This window comes from Balaenoptera acutorostrata, chromosome 5 (assembly GCF_949987535.1).
Source record: "Balaenoptera acutorostrata chromosome 5, mBalAcu1.1, whole genome shotgun sequence".
NCBI lineage: Eukaryota > Metazoa > Chordata > Mammalia > Artiodactyla > Balaenopteridae > Balaenoptera > Balaenoptera acutorostrata.
In genome coordinates, this window is record NC_080068.1 from 85,964,997 (window position 1) to 85,980,861 (window position 15,865).

The following is a 15,865-nucleotide window of genomic DNA, read 5'->3' on the forward strand; positions in this document are numbered from 1 at the left end:
CACACAAAAATAACAAAATCATATGTAACAAATTATAATCACTATATATGAAAACAGTTTAAATCTTCATTTGAAGTAACTTTCCCACTCAAATAATTCAAGATTCTTCTGGTAACCACGATTTCCAGCATTGTTCAAAAAGTTTTGTTTCCCAGAAAGACTCTCAGATTTCAAATGAGTGCCAAAGTGCAATCCAAACCTTAGTTTTGTATATTCCCTTATTTTAACACTTTCCTTTTTCCTATACAGAGAGTCAGATACAGGTTTCTTCTTTCTTTTCTTCTCCTCCTCTTCCTCTTCTCCCCTCCCCTGCCCTCCCCCTCCTCTTCCTCCTCCTTCTTCTTCCTTATTTTGAATACGTGTGTTTGGAATAAGTTAGAGTTAAGAGGAATACAAGGAAAATTTTGATTACAATATTTAAAAAAAACGTAAGATCAATAGCATCTTAGAGAAAATCTAAGCTACATCACTATAGATTATGTCATATAAATACTTCATTGGTAGATTAGATTGGATCCTATGTATGCTGGGTTGAGCATCACATCAACTATTTTTTTCTTAAATGGTTGAGAATAACTGTGAACCTAGGAGCGTATCTCCTGCCTCGGCCCCTCACAACCGTCTTTTCCTGGCAGTTACCTAAATATACATCAGCCACTTGGATGCTGCATGCTGGCTCCGTCTTGTACTCTTGACAAGGCAGAGCTGAGTTTATGGCTTCCTGTGGCGAAGGGGAGCACAACGTTGTCCGAGGCTTAGTAGCACCCTAGAGTGGAAAGTGCAGAGTCTGCATGTTTATGACATTTGGTGGTTTGGCTTAAACTGAGTCTTTCAATCCAAGGGCTTGATTGGCTTTGGATAAGGATCATGATATAATAGTTTGGAATAGATTGTTATAGCAAGTTTTGGGGCAAGGATTTTGGAGCATCTTGGTGTGCAAACAGTCATTTGATTCTCTCTCTTGAAAAGTTGAGCAGTCTTAAATGGCTTGTCAGGAATTCCTTAAATTAACAATTAAGTTATTTGCATCAGTTATTATCCTGGTAAAGAGTTCCCTAAAATAGTAATGTCATATAGGAAGACAGTGGAGTAGGACAATCATGGTACTAATTATGCTAATAATCAAGTCATGTGACTAATAAGACCTGTCTGTGTGTTTGCGTGTGTCTGTGTGTGTGTGTGTGTGTGGTTTTTTGGTTCTCAATGTGAACAGCTAACTCTGAATTTCAGATTGACTTTTCCCTATAATTCAGATTAAGCCAAATAAAATTAAAAGTGTATAACTTAGGATAAAATAAAAAAAGATGATTTGGAGGATGAAAAACATGTTAATCATCCATGCTAATAGATGTATGTCATCTCAGAAAAGTGAAAGTTTATTGCACTTTTAATAGGCATCATATAATTTCGTGCCTAATTCTAGGGGATTTCTTTAGAGTGCTGAAGTTAGGAAGTATAACAATTGCTTAATACACTTAAAGGATTTCCAAGGATGCATTTATCTTGTAATAGTGCATAATGATTATTACATATGTGCATGTGTGTATGCCTATATACCTATAAATGTACCACATGCACGTATTTATTCTAAAAGAGTAGGAAACCTGAAGAAATATGCTTACAATTAAATGTTGTCTGGAAAAGATATACTCTGAATACAGAATGTCATGTCCCTCTTGTCAGTTCTGTTATTTTGCTCTATCAACACTTCTCCTTTGCCACTACTGTGATAGAGTATGTTCATACTCAGAACTAGAGCTTTTCACTTTTTACTATTCGGAGGCTATTTAATTTCAATTGCTCCCCAAGCATAGGCCAATTCATGATGGCAAGAGCAGAGCAAGAATCCTTCACAGATACTTTGAAGTTTGAAGAGCTGCTATTCACATTGCCTGAGGCTTCCATTCCCACATTTGTGTGAAAATGAAAGCAGCTGAATACCTGTCATACATGCCCAGTGTTACTCTGAAAATATCTTGTGCAGATTAGTTTAAGATTTTTAAGCTATCTATATAAAGTTTAAAATAAGGATATTAAACAGATGTTGTTTTGCTATACACATTTAAAATGGCACTAAAAATACATGACTATGAAATAATAACTGTGCTTGAAGTAATTAAGCTAAACCGAATATACACATTGAACATTGTGTGTGTGTGTGTCTGTGTATGTGAGAGAGACAGAGAGAGAGAGAGTTGGGGGTGGTTAAAGAATTGTAAGTCATCTCCCACACTAAGGAATAAAATCATTAACCACACCTTATAACTTTGCCTATTTAATATATGCAAAAGTATACTAAATAGCACTGATCTTTTTTTAAAAGAAACAATAATTTCTTAAAGCATTCAATTTCATGGTTTTTGTATAACACATAAGAAATGTGAATTCATTTGCCCAGGTGTTTAAATGTAAAACAACATGTAAACCACTTTCACTCTGTATTTGTGGAAGATAGAAGCTAAAAGTTGGTAAATCCCTTCTAGGGCATATTAGAATAATGATTATTATTATTTTCAAAGTCCATTTAAAAATAATTCAACAGAGGAAATTTAGACCAGGAGACATGTAAGAAGAAAATCTTTTGAGCGGTATTTATTAATTCTTTCATAAGTGATCATTTTCAAATGGGAGAGTTACACTTGAAATTTGAAGACAAATTTGAGTGTTGACCTGGGAAAAAACACACCACGTAAGAGCTGTGGGTTGAGTTTATTGTGTCTTACTGAGGAGGATAGCCCAGGAGACAGCCTTTCAGAGAACTCTGAGAAACTGTTCCAAAGAGTTGGCGAGAGGGAGAGGTGGGGAGATCAGTATATGTATGATTTTGGCAAAGAGGCACTTGTAATCAAGCATACATCTTGGTAGAAGGTTACTGCTGGTAATGAGGAATAGATATCTCAAGTAATGATTTTAGAGCTTTTCTAAGTATGGGAGGATGCAAGAATTCAGGTTCATTCAAATTTCTCCTAAAATATGTAACTATCTGAAGGCCTGTTCTGTCTGTTTTCCCAGAGCACAGAGTGCCTCATCCTGATCTTCACCCTGTATTCCTTCAGGGTATGTTGTATGTGATAAATGGAATATTGCTTGCCATATCAGTGAACAAAGGGTGTCACAGTCATCAGTAAACAAAGGATTGCAGCCCTCCACCATGAGCCTGTGAGCCCTGAGGTAACTCAGGAAGGAAAGAATACTTGCCATCTACCGGCTATCAGACTGCAGCCACTCCTGATGGTGAGCCTTGAGGAAACTCAGGAAGTGAAAACACAGGATATGGCCCCAGATAGCTGAGGTGCATATCAAAGGAATGATTTCAGTGAGCCCAGACTCTTGCATCTTCCCATATATAGAAAGGCGCTAAATTCCTTAACTTGACATATCTGGTTTTCTTTATTTAACAATAATCTTTTGATGTTATGACTACCTGTCCTTTATTGCAAAACTGCTATATAACCGGGCTCCCCCCTTGCCTCCTCAGAGCGGGTCTCTCAGGGTTACTTGAGATGCTGCCTCCCAGGCTTGAAGTCCTAAAGATTCCAGCCAAATAAAACATAACTCTCATCTTTTAGGTTGTGAGTATTTTTTAAGTCGACATGTCAGCAACTGTAATGGCTAATGACTTGATTCTTGTAGAACTGGATGGTGGGCAACATTCTTTGTTTTATAAGAGGATGACAAGGAACTTACCATAGTCATTAGAGATTTTCCCTTGACATTAAATTCTAAAATGGTTTCTTTGCATTTCCATCTAAAGGATAAACTGGGAAAAATGAATCTTCAATATGCATATAAAGTAGTCAAGTAAACTTATTAACTCTAAAACTGAATGTTCATTATACTTCCAAAATACTTATAGATTCAGAAGATTTTGTTTGAACCTTGTGTTATCACCTTCCAAGAGCTTGAGTTATTCACTTTTGGCATGAGAGAATTAGAGAATTTTTTGATTAAACTTTTCCCTCAGTAGGATTTTCCCAGGTTATAGTTAAAGTTTTTGATTTAGAGATATCTAAGGCATATTTTTCCTCTTCCAGATTATATTGCAATTGGATATTCTATTAATTTTCTACTTTTAGTTTAAGGAATCAATAGATCAGCCACTTATATAATGTACCTTTATGCTGCTTTGTATTTCTCCTGCAGATTCCTCATCTCTGCTCCCTGGGACATCACTGAAATTAACCACCTCAATTCAAGTCCTCTCCTTTTGTTTCTTTTGGGGAAACATGATCTAATAAAAGGGACTCTTCCTCTCCAAAGTCAGCAATTTAATTTAAAACATGCTATGTATACCTGTTTCAATTCTGAAGGAGATTTTGGTTTTGCTTTCTGTGATATTTTGTTGTAAATAAATGCAGCATAGCTAGAAATAAAATAAACATGTGTAGCATTCCACAAGGCTGTTTTCTGAGAACACAGAAAATATTTCTTGTCTTCATATTCTGTTCTTTCCTGTTGCTGATTTTTCATTCAGTTCTTTATTGTGCAATCGATCTCTTACACACAAAATCGAAGGTAGAGTCTTGCCATACTTTCCTCATTACTCATTTTTTACCTTTGGTCAAGACTGTTAAAAGCAACAATGGATTAAACACAGATATTGAAAGAAAAAAATAAAATTACTAGGTGATATATAAGAAAAACCCCATTAGAAACAGCAAGGAATTATCTCTGCATACAAAAATGGGAGAATTTGGTTGGGGGAGGGCTTACTTCTTAGGAGTGGACATGTTTGGGATGAAATGTGAAAGAAGAGACCATATATCCAAACACCACTATGGGGTGATAGAAAGTTCCCCATATTGTAAAATATTTGTATTTGGCTGAGGTGCAAAGTACTGTGTCCTCCTCCTCCCTTCACAAACAACCTTTTCTTTTTGATCCTTAGAGACAGTGTATGAGAAGGATATGGTATTCCTGATTGCATCACTATAAGGGAATTTTTAAAAATATGTATAAGAATAAAAAAATAAGAAGGAAACAAATGAGGCTGAACAGAGAATGAAAACATAATAGGACAGCATGTCATAGGCAGGAGGTAACTATGAAGATGGATGTTACCCAGCACCTAACTCTAAAAGTCCCAAGTGAAGTTATAGAAAGCAAATAAGATAATGTTTGTGCTATGGAATAATATTCAAATCGATTGTATCATGATTGTTTTTGACAGTGATACCCCGGCTGAAATCTGGGTTAATATGTACAACTTTGCCCAAGATTATTTATATTCTAGGTTGTCCCATCTGCATTTCAGGTTAAACCCATACTCTGTACTCTGATTCAGACTTGGATCCTCATCTGAACTGCCAAAGAAATAAGGCATGATTCAAGGGAATGCCATGTTTCTGTCCTGTGCTGGGTCTGCCTTTGGGATTTTACCACAAAGTGGCATTGTATATGATAACATTGAATTTTAATGTAGTGGGGAAAAGAAGCAGTTTTAACACGTCTTAAAGATAACTGGCTAATTATTGGGGAAAAAAATCAAGTTAGATATTTAATGTACACCAAGTATAAAAATTATTTTTCAGATTTAAAATAGAAAAATATGTAAAATGTACATTTCTGGAAAAAGAAGAATATATTTCTGTAATTTTAAGATGGTAAAAATTGTGCAGATTAGTGCTGTACAATGAAACTCTCTGCAATTATGAAAAGGTACTATATGAATATCCTTTGGGAAACCTCTCATCATCCTCACACCCAATATACCAACTTACCTTCATCTATATATATATATCCTCTGCTTTCAGCTATTTTACTACAGATTTGTGTCCCTGATCCTGTCAACAACATCTGTTTGGCCTGAGCTCTTGATCAAATCTATTTTTGCCTTCTCAGTTTATGCCCTCCGATTATTCTCTCTCATGTATTCTTGATTTCTCCCCCTCCATGCCATAATTTCCATCAGCATACAAATATGTACTAGAATCTCCAATTAAGATGAAAATATCTTCTGGCCTTATGTTTCCCTTCAGCTATGACCCTATTTTTTTCCACTCTACTTCCTAGCTGAAATTATTTAAATAGTTGTCCATATTCGGCATCCTCATTTCCCCACCCCATATTCGATTTATGATTTATTCCAGAAGTCTTCCACTGACAGCACTCCATTTAAACTGTCAAGGCTGTGGACCCCAGCTTCATCCTTTAAAATACTTCCTTCTCTTGGCTTCCTGACTCCTTATTTTTCTCTTTCTCTTTCTCTATCAGGCTCCCTTAATATCTGTTTTTGGTACTTAGTCATCTGCTCAACTTCTGAATATTATTATTTGATCTTGGCTCAGTCTTGAACATTCTACTTATCTATACATTTCCTTAGTGATTCTATCCAATTGCCCAATATTAAATGCTATCTATATGCTGTTTCCTCAGACTGTATCTCCAATCTCAGCTTTTCCAGAAAAATATAAACTCATAAATTCAACTACTTACTTGATATTGCAATTTTCACCCCTTTCAGTAGCTTAAAGGTAACTTGGCCATAGCGGAAATATTGATAATTCTCTAAATCTGCTCTTACCGTGTCTTCCATATTCGTAAATGGCACCACTTTCCATCACTCAAGCCAAACATCTTGGAGCTATGTTTGAATAATTTAATTCCCTTACATCACAGTCTCTTTTTAACTCTAGCATTAGTGACTCTTCTTAAATTTACCAATAGAATAGATCCACTTTCAGAGAGATTCCTACTTCTCTCTGCCTTTCATATGATCTTGGTCTGAGTCACCATCTGTTCTCACCCAAACTCTTTCAATTGTTTTCAATGCTATGGGACTGAATTCTGTTTGGTCCCCTCACTCCACTCCCACGCTTATCCTGTCCCAGTCATATTTTGAAGCCCTAACCCTTAATGTAATGATATTTAGTGATGAGGTCTTTGGGAGATAATTTGGTTTAGATGGTATCATGAGGGTGGAACCCTCATAATGGGATTAGTGCCCTTACAAGAAGAGACACCAGAGAGGTTTCTCTCTCTCTCGTCTCTCAGCCAGATGAAGAAACAGCCAGAAGAGGGCTGTCTGCAAGCCAGAGAGAGCTCTCACCAGAACCGGACTATGCTGGCAACTGATCTTGCATTTCCCAGCCCCTAGAACTTTGAGAAATAAATCTCTGTTGTTTAAGCCACCCAGTCTACAGCATTTTGTTATGGCAGCCCAAGCTAATATACTTTTTAATTGGATTTTCTTTTTTTCCACTTTTGATTTCCTATTACCTTTTCTTTGCTTAGCGGCCAGGGTGATAACTTAAATGCCTATATTATACTTTGTATAAAACATTTCCAACGGCTTTCCTACTCTTAGAATAAAATTCAAACTCATTATCCTGATCTTGTTCATATTTACCTTTCTGATCTCATGTTGCACTATATTATTCTCCCACTTTTCCACTATGTTTCAGACACACTGGCCTTCTTATCACATATTTAACATGGATACTGTCTCAGTGATTTCAGACCAAAAATATTCCTCCTCTGATCTTTGCTTCATTGGCTCCTTCCTAGGAGCCCACCAATTTAAGTTAGCCACTAACTCACTCTAAATTCTAAGACCTTATTTTAGTTCTTTTCTTTTTGTACACAATATATATTCTTATTTATTTAGTTTGTATGCTGTCCACCACTGCCTAAAATAAGGTAAACTTGATTCTTCCTTGTTCAACAATCTATTTCAGTGCTTACTATAGAAAGAAATAAATATTCAGTAAAACAATAAAGTTTTGTGTGGAAATTAAATATGATGTTAATACCCACTGTTGCAATAGCGCCTGATAATCTTTTTTTGAGACTGTAAAACTGGCATTATCTGACAAGATTTAAAATAGAAATGCCCTTGAACTACTAATTCTACTTCTTTCAATCTGTCTACTTACTTAAATCTATCCTTCAGTTATGGTCTCATAATGAATAAATAAATAAATAAATAAATATATATATATATATATATATATATATATATATATATATATTTTTTTTTTTTTTTTTTTTCTGGTCAAGCCAGCCCTGCTTTTATTCCAAGAGATTTTCTCCATGGCCGACAGGAGCTCAGGTTTAAGGATACAGGAGTTCTGCTCAGCCCCCACGGACTTGATGTCCTCTAGAAAGGCCACCCCCACATGAAAGTCAGGAGGGCTGAGGGCATCAGCCCTCACTCTTTCAAGGCCAGGTTCCCGTCCTCCGATAACCTGTGTGATCCGGAAGCCAGCAGCTCCAATGCAGCCAGTCGCTCTGCAAGGCCTCCAGGATGAATTCACGCAGTACCGTGAGCTCTCTGATGTACTGTGAGCTCTCTGATGTGCCGCGAGCTTAGAAGGTCCACTGGAGGAGGCAGCGGTCTGGGGAGCTGACTCATAGCAGAGTGTAGGTGTATTTCGCATCTCTCTAGCTCCTCCTTCTGCACTGCCTTGGTGGACACCACGCTCAGCCCCTCCTTAGCCTCAAACCTGAGCCTCTGCTCTGGCCTGACCTTCTCTGCTGTGAGGTTGAAGAAGACCCGGCAGGTGGAACTGGGAGGCCAGGGGCGAATATCCGGTGCTGTGGGTCAGGTGCCCCACACCGGCTCTGGGCGCAGCAGCTGGTCCTGGTGCCTCTCCACTCTCCGGGGATGGAACAGGGCGGCCTTGCTCAGCACACAGAACTCTTCAGGGCGCTCTTGATTGGAAGCTGGAAGCATCGCCTTCTGGAAGCCGCCGGCCTCAAAAACTTGTGGGTCCCTTCCAGGCTGTAAATGCGCTCCTGAAACACCTTGTTCTATAGCTTGATCTCCCGGTACTTCTCCTCTGGATGCAGAAGGATATTGTCCAGGTATTGGCGATGGTGTCCATACCCAGCTTCACCCTGTTGCACAATTACTGGGTCGGTGAAAAAGTGGAGAGAGAATGATCCATTTGATGTGGGCATCCCTCTGGTCCTTCCTCACAGTGACCCCTGTGAGTGGGCGGGTGAAGTACACTCCAGGCACAGCCATGGGTAGAGGATTCTTTGGGCTCAAGCACCTTGGTGCCTGGGGCCTCCAGCCTCCCATTCAGAGTTCCTTCAGCTCTAAGTTCCTTTCTCGCCTGGCTCTGAATGGAATCCTGTGTTGGGGTCCCGGGGCCCTGAGTTACTTATGCTCAAGTCGACTATGGCAGCTGCTGCAACCATCTGTGCATTATCGGTGGGTCCCCGGGTGGAGGCTATAAAAGAAATGTGTACTAATGATATATCATTTATAGCATCATCGGTAATTGTGAAAAACTGGAAACAAAATAAAAATTCAGCAAAAATATAGTGATTAACCGTACACTACATGTGTCACTTTGCATAGAAGACATCAAACAAATGACACTGCTGATCATAAGGCATACCATTATATTTATAACATCAAGGGGAAAAGAAGCCTTAGCCAATTACAATTATAAAATAAGATCAATTATAGATCATACATAAACTTCAGAGATATCCCCTGCAATGACCACCCCCCAAACCCCTATTTATAGTGTTTGTCAATTTCATAGTGTATATATTTCCACTATGCCTTATTTCAAGCTACCAACATGATGTGACTTATGGGGATTTGGGAAAAGATGCACACAGTTGGCTTTTGTAAGCCAGTATGAGACAGCTCCAGCATACTACTGCAAATAGTTATGGATACAGTCCAGGGCCTTTTTAATTTTCTATGAAATATATCTATGTATCTATCTACATGCATATATCTGTGTGTATTTATATATGTATGTCTAAATATGCATATGTATTTTTTAGAAAAAGGTCTGCATATATGTTATGGAAGTTGGTATAAATTTGGAGTTGTTTTCTTGACAGATCTCTGTTTAACAGGCACAGCACGCTAGGATGTCCCCTTTTCATCCATAAAATATATTGACCGTGGTTGCACAAGGCAGTCTGAAAATTAGTGATTAGTAGGTTTCTCTCAATTATGGTCATGAACTTCTCCTCCCACCAAAAGAGTCGTGTGCTTAACAACATTCTATTGTTCCCAAATCTGTTTAAACTGGTGGCACATTTTCTTATAATTGGTTCATTTATTTAACAATCAGACATGCTTATAAAATGTGAATGAAAAAGAAACACCATTGTTGTTTCTCTGAAAATAAAATTAAGTAATTTTATGTAACCTAATGATGTCAAATTAAAAAAAAAATCATTGCTGTCATTTTGGGAGGAGACACAAAATAAATAAAATTTGGGGATATATATATATATATATATATATGTGTATACATATATATGCATATATAAAAGTCTAACAAGATTCTGCATTCAAATTATTTTTAAAGGGTTCTTAAGTACTCACTTCCCTTACATCAGAATTGGAAGTCAAAGAAGATGTGCTTTATTCAAGAAAGTAATGATGTTAAGAACATAGTAATAATCTCAAAGAAAAGACCTTGATTTTATGTGGTGGCTTTGTAAAGTGTCAGCAGAGTGCCAGGCTGTACTTGGTTCCCCAGAGTTCCCTTTCTGGTATGTTTCTGGTTAAGGTAGCCCACAAGAGACATTTGTGCACTAGGTTTAGAGGATTGAAGTAAAGCAGCAGCCATATTGGTTTTTTGTGCTCAGAAGTTTGGGTCAGTGTCATCAGGTACTTTTATAGCTGACTCACATTGTCAGTCATTTGACGACTTACCTTGTCAGCATGGGGTTGCTGCTGACCCTACAGCTGCCCCAGATGTTCTTTGATCCTCCTTCAGATTCTGACTCTTGGGTCAAGTGTGGGGTTAGCTCCAAGATGAAGGATGCCAGCTTCTCCTGAAGGACACCCACATCGTCAAAGTTAAACTTAGTGAGAACTGACATGGCCTCCAATCCTTAGGTGAGTTCCTGTATATGCTTGTAGGGTTCCTATTGTTCACACTTATCTTCCGTTTCCAACAGCCTGCCTTGAAGAAGTCAAGCCCCAGAATTAGACATGAAGACAACTGGTATATTGTATTTCCAAATATGATATAACAAACTCAATTTATTTACCTATGATTCCCATTTTAACTGTTTTTTGTTCTATATAACTGAAAACCACTGATCATTACGGTACCAGATAACACAGCTTCTGTATATACTCTAATACTCAATGAGGGTCATGTCAAGTTGGGAAAAAAAGCTTCACTATTACAAAGCTGAAGATTGTACAAATTTTATTAAGAAAAAAACTTTTATAACACCAATTTGGCAGCATATATCTTATCTTCAGTCTTAAAAAAATTGTATCCTAAAATCTAACACATTTCCACTATTTAACCTAAAAGGATAGTACTGCACCTAAAGATGTGTGATTTAGGACGTTCATTACTTTACCCTCAATTAAAAAAAAATAGAAACATCTATATTTCTGTTAAAATAAGAAAATAGTTAAGTAAATTAGGATAAGCCTGTATGATAACATATTTAGAAATTATTAAAAGAAGTGTCTAAACTGTAGGAAAATATCAGTGATATAATTTAATTAAATCATTAATTTAATATTTTAAATGTCAGTACTATGATCATTTAAAGAAGGATATCAAATTGCATTTATAGATATAATAACAATTTGTATATATATGTGCACTTCTGGGTTTAAGTTTGTGAATGAATAAAAGGCTAAAAGAAAATATTTCATAATTTCAAGATAATTTTATCTGTGAATGAGGAGATAATAGGTGATACTGTTGTATGTAAATTCTTCATTTTGCAATTTTTAAAATTTTCCAATTCTATATCTCTATTGCTTTTATGACAAAATATGTCAAACAATTTTTCAAAGTATACTAGAATAAGAAAAGATACAGAATAGAGATACTTTTTGTTTTTTTATAACAAACCACTATCATGTGTGACACAAAATTATTTTATTATTTTTTCTTCAGGCCCGGGGAGTATTATGAAATGTGGATATTTTAGCATCCTGACAGCCTCATTATTTTTTATTCATACTTAGAATTATTGTCCTAGGAGTATACTTCTTCTCTGTAAATTAACAGGAAAGATAAAATACCCTCAATTTATTAATCTACATATTTTTTTAAACTCTGGGATTGGTCATCCCTCCATAGAATTTTGGCATATCTCTCTAATCTCTAATCATCCCTGCCTTAACGCAAAAAAAAATCTATGCCTTGTGTAACACTGCTTCAGTGAAGTGTGCTTCCTCTCTTCATAATCATGCACTGTTATGGCTAGACCATGTACCTCAAACTCGAAACACTTGAACTTCCAAATTGCATTTTTCAGTCATATTCTCTTTTTTTTAATGCTCTGAATCCAAATAGGTCAGATATTAGGTCATACCATTTTCTTGTAGTCTACTGAGACCTTTTGGTTTTATGCATTTTCTTTTCTACAGTAAGTCCCATGATTCACCACTTCAATATTTGTTTGGCAATATTTTGCCCCCTCTTCTTCTTGAGTTTTCTACTCAGACTATAGGTCAAGTAAATCACCTTTTCTCTCTGAAACTGTATCTAAATCATTCATCCTGATGCCTCTATCCTACTCATCCTGCAATGCAAATATATTAGCCCTAATTTCTGTCTTGCCATTAGCACTTCCTGACAATTCTTTCTCTTGTCCGTAGTTTGATCATTCCCAAATTCCCTTCAAATTTCTTTTACTCAATGTCAAATTCATTGTTTAAGCAGAAGGGCTTTATCTCCTATTTTCTCAAGAAAATATAGATAATCAACAAAGTATAATCTCAAAGTCAACCTCAAAATTAATAATAGTCTACATTCCTCTCATCTCAGGAAACAAATACCACATCTCTTAACCAAGGCCAATCTGACCAACAATACTCTTGCTTCCCCTATAAGCTCATAACTACACAAATGTATTGCTAAATGTCCATCTCTCCCCATCTCTACCAATAATTTATCACTCCAAAACTTAACCACTTATAACAACACACTTTTATTATCTTGGTTTTTGTGGTTCAGAAATCCAGTGTGACTTGACTAGGTGCCTCTTGCTCAGAGTATCTTACGAGGCTGTAGTCCAACAACAGGAGAGCTCTGTTTATCTCCAGGCTGGATTGAGTGAAGATTGGCTTCCGAGCTCACCCTGCTTTCTGAGTTATTGGTTCTGCTCTCAGAGCCATTTTTCCTTTCTCATAAAAAGATGCATTTGTTGCTGAGTAGTTTTCCCACCCTGCATTCTGACTGTAGAAGTTTTGGGGGTCCCAAATGCCTTTTTTTCAGTTCAACTGGGTGGTGATGTTTCTGTATATAAATAAGTGTTTAAAGGACTTTGTGGGTCTTTTATAAATCTTCTTGGGGTTCACTCTATTAGACAAATCTCTTAGATAGAAGTCTATCTCTACTTTTGATTCCTGTTGAGAGGCTGAAGGGCAACCCCTTTAGAATTCATAGAGTCCCTATTGTTTGATTGAGAGTATCTTTGTAGTACACCATTAATCTCTTTAAAGGGCCTTTTATGTGACTGAACAGTACTCTGAGGCACCACCTTTGATCTTTCTGAGATCCTAATAAAAGATTTTACAGTCACACCTCTAGCTTCAGCTTTATACCATATTTTCCTCGTAGTGCCCTGGATTTGATCTTTGCTGGAGACTTTTTTAAATTTTAGCACTGAATTTTAGCACTTTTTTTTTTTTTTTCAAAACCATCAAGTTCTAGATTCTTTTTTTAGCAGTCTTCTCTCAACTTATTTCTTTCCTTTCACAGTTTACCCTAAATAATAAGAATAAACCAAACAGCACCTACCACAATGGGCTTTGAAATTTCCTTAAGTAGATTGTCTAGATCATTAGGCACAAGTTCTGCTTTCTGCATAAGTGCAAATGACAGTGTTTATTAAATTTCTCCCACTATAACAATGATTGCCTTTTCTTCAGTTTTTAGTAATATTTTCCCTACTCATCCACAGGCTCTTCAACATCTTAAATTCTATAAGCAGTGTGTTTGATGCCCTGTAAGCCTTCACAAAACTCCCTCAATATCCACTGCCTGGTTCCAATGCCACTTCTACATAGAGATTAGGGGAGCATCCCAATTCTAGGTACCAAAATCTGTATTAGTTATCTATGGCTGCATAAAAATCACCCTGATCTTATTCTTAAAAAAAAAAAATGACCATTTGATACTTCATAGTTTCTGTTGGTCAGGAATCTGGGTGCAGCTTAGCTGGGTGGTTCTGTCTCTGATCTCTCAAGAATCTGCAGTTAAGCTATTGGCTGAGGTTGAAGGTATCTCGAGTTCTCTCAGCTAGATTCTGCTTCCAGGTTCAATCATCTGACCAGCTGCTTATAAAATGGCAGGTGGATGGCCATGAAGTAAACGGGCAAGAGAGCAGGAGAGAGCCCCTAAAAGGGAAGCCAGTCTTTTTATTATATGATCTCATAATTGACATCCCATCCTTTCAGCCAAATTCTATTAATTAAAAGTCAGTCAATAAAGCCAGCTCACACTCACGAGGAGGAGGACACTATACAACCCCTCCTTTCTGTCCTGGTCCTGGATGCAGGAGTCTGGTTGAAGGGCCTCAGCCTGATCTGAGGGTAGGAGCCTGATCACCTCCAGTGAGCAGAGAACTCAAATTCTGGTTTTGGTCTGGTATATGCTGTCTGGTTTCTGGTAGGACCGAGTTCCCTTCCTCCCTTCCTGGAAGCCCAGGGAAAAGTCCTGGGCATCTGCAGGTGGTAAGAGACATCTGTAAGGCCACCCGTTTTGTCCCCTCTCCTTCCGCTCTTCTTTCAACCTGGCCTCCTTTCCTCCCTTTGAAATCTTTGAAGACGTGAGATATTAGCATTTACTTTGTTATTACTCAGATCTGAAGTCCTGTGTCTCTGTAGGAGGTTTTCTGAGAGACTGCAATCTTGTATTTAAGGGAGTGTCTGATTAGAATGGCCAGGCCTGTGTGTGTTTTATACTTTGTGTTCTGTGTTGTGATTTGTGATGGCCATTCTGCCTTGTGAAATGGGATAACCTTGTGTGGTCACCATATTGTTTAGACTCCAGAGAAAGTTGGTTTAGGTAAAACTCTTGAAAACTGGTTTGAAAACCAGTTCTTTTTGCATATACAGTTAGTAAAAGCAAGCTTGATCAAAAGTCTTTTCACAATTCTGATTCTGAGGGAACAAGTCCTACTAGGAGAACTAGATTTTCTCTCCTTGTGCCTTGAGACCAGGGCTCTCAGGAACACTTATCTTAACTAGGCCATCTCTAATTCCTGAGATTGAGAAAAAATGGGAAGAAGCCTTTAAAAATTTTACTTATTCTAACTGTTGTTTATAAACTAGTGAATTTTATATTGTGATATCTGATTCATGACTAAGTTTATAAAATGAAGCTGAATCTCTCATTGTGTCTGTCTAGATATATGTATGTCTCAGTCTATGTCTCTCTGTCTTTGGATAATATTGCTGAGGTTAACTTGTAAATGAGCTCTATTTAACAGGCTTAAAGAAAAGTAAGTGCTTACAAATCAAACAATTCTAAATACAAGAGGAATTAAGCTAAATGAACTGGGAAATATTCAGTATTAAATTGATACCTGGTATAAACGTTTAAGTTTGTTGATCTAATTAATATAGATGTCTTTAGAGTCATCAACATTAAGTATAATACTTTTATTGTACCTAGGTTTAATAGAAGTTAAATAAGATCTTATTATATCTGCTGCAAATTTGTCAGCAAGGAAAGTAACTCAATGTGAAGAAACTTCTAAGGAAGGAAAATGCAAATGAGATAAGAGCTTCGGGTAAACTTTTTAGGAATAAAATAAGATACTGAAGCATTAATTACTGAGCATTGGCTTCCTTTTACAGAGAAACGAAAGGTTTAGAACTATTAATAGATATGTTTGGTGTCACACTGAGATATTTTCTATAAGAAAGCACATTTTTCAAGAAATTATTTGGATTTATGTT

The 15,865-nt window shown here is 36.9% G+C and overlaps 1 pseudogene; it reads right to left on the bottom strand.

Moving 5' to 3' along the window:
• Positions 1–10,803, bottom strand: part of LOC103007672 (UBX domain-containing protein 6-like) — a 50,152-nt pseudogene extending 39,349 nt beyond the window's left edge.
• Between the last annotated feature and the right edge of the window lie 5,062 nt (positions 10,804–15,865).